We start from the raw sequence: 2,204 nt of genomic DNA, 5'->3' as shown, positions 1-2,204 counted from the left end.
GGGCGAGCCATGTGGAAAGACCCGGTTTTCTTTGCAACCGTCAGGAAAGAATGAACTCGTAAACTCCTGCTTGGAAATGGTTTTATTGTAGAATTTTCCCCTGTTATTACATATAATAAAAATAATTTTATTTTATGATTACTAATTTACTGAAAAAGAAATATGTGCTCATGCATTTTAATTCTGCGTTCTTCGTTTCCTTATTTTCTGAATATTCAACATATTCAGAAAATAAGGAAACGAACAACGTGGTTCATGCATATTTTTACTTGTTTATTATGTCAATTTCGTGTAGATTTCACACTGGAGTGACATTTCCCACAAAAAGAAATGTGCTACTTATGTTGGCAGAATCAAGCAAAATCGTTCAACAGAATGTCCATATCACAGATCAATGAACAAACAAATAGTGGAAATTACAAGTCTAAGTATACAAAACTGACAATACACAGGCGAACCAAAACAAGTCGATGGGTAAGGGATTATTGCGTACACAGTAATCAATAGTTTTTATTTGCGTATTACTTTGTTTGTGTGCAAATACATTTAACCTTCATAAATTACAGACGTGGTGAAATCCCGCTCGAACAATCTCGACCCCCCCACCTGCGTCTCGGGCAGTACACAAACTGGCAAGCAATGAGGTGCACGAAGACGAATGCATGGGACAATGTCGTGTAAAGGTGGGAGCGATCAGTCACCAAAATGCCAGGATAAATAAATCAGACTAAACCCAAAAAATATACAAACAAAACCAAGGCGCCAGTTTAAATACAGAGTAGTAGTCCAACTTGGTCCCTACACCATGTCGTAGCAATGTCCTAAGACGAAGACTATAACAGATGCAATCTTTGCACCATTTCTAATTGACTTCGTCCGCTAATTTCGAACTCTGAAGACACGACAGATGGTAAATGTGCTCCCTGATTGTATTCACACTGTGATATATATAGCCTATGGACAATTAATTTACACATTAAGGCTTTGCTATTTTCCAGGTACATTCGTGACAGTAAAGGTTACACAAGCAGAGCATTCTACAAACTGGCTATATAAAACATGATTATGCATTTCATCCTTTCTGTTTGATAACTGCAGTTCTTCTAAAATTGTGTACACTTACACCAGGAGTTATTGTCTTGCCTAATGGTGATGATTAATCTGGATGGACATTCGCAAGTTTACCTACTGCAAGTGCGAGAGGGCGTTGTGCACTTGTGACACTTTCTGGTAATGGTCACTGAATGTGCAGCAGATAATCTCGAGATTCGATCAAATTACAAGTTTAAAATCCCCAAATTAATGGCTAAAAGGGGGTTTTAATTTGCTAGTCGAAAGTGGTAGAATATCTATATTAGGACCTATAATTTATAAATCCACTGTAAGAGAACGTATATAGCACAAAACCAGACTCTCTACGCGTTGTTAACATTTTCAAGAAACAAGCTGCCCATGAGTTGACAACAAGCTACAACTTGTCCTTAACCCTAAACTCTATCAAACATCTCTCATCTGCATGCCACGTTTCGCTTCTCCATGTGATTTCATATGACAATATGTTAAGCCTCAGTGACATTGCTGCAGTGGGGCTCAGGCACATTGTATTAGCCACAGATCTATTTGGAGAAATTCAAACGTCACGTTGTCCTAATAACAAAAGTATTGTGAAAAGCATGCGACTAGTGTTGTAATGTTGGAAATGTGCTTTGCACATCAAATAAACAACATCAAGAAGGATTGAAAAGAATATTAGCTCCGTGTCTCTGTGCTTCAGAGAAACATATTAAAACCACTAGTTCCCCGAATTTGAAAACCAAGCTCAAGTTTATCCTGTGTACATACAAATAAAATTCATGGCCAAACTATTACGTTTTTTCTGGGATGGAGCCTCACTAAGTTTTTTGGGGAGCAATTAATTACTTCAAGTGGGCCTTTGCATCCAGGATAGATCATGTAATATGGAATATATCTGTCTGTTTATGGGGTAAATTGCTTCAAGTAGTTGGATTAAAGGCAGTTTCGTCGTCCTATACCAACACAGCTTTGTAAATATAGGGCAAAGTTCAACTTGGTCAAACACAGATTCTTGACCTGGTTTCTAGACAAGTTTAATTTGTGCCTGCATTGGTGATTGTAGACGACCTATAGACTACTAAAAGCCACTTTCTATATGTCCTTGAATCCAGTATTAGGTCACGTTGTGA

Source organism: Saccoglossus kowalevskii, chromosome 12, assembly GCF_978046115.1.
Source record: "Saccoglossus kowalevskii chromosome 12, keSacKowa6.1, whole genome shotgun sequence".
NCBI classification, from domain to species: Eukaryota; Metazoa; Hemichordata; class Enteropneusta; family Harrimaniidae; genus Saccoglossus; species Saccoglossus kowalevskii.
This window is presented reverse-complemented; position numbering follows the sequence as displayed.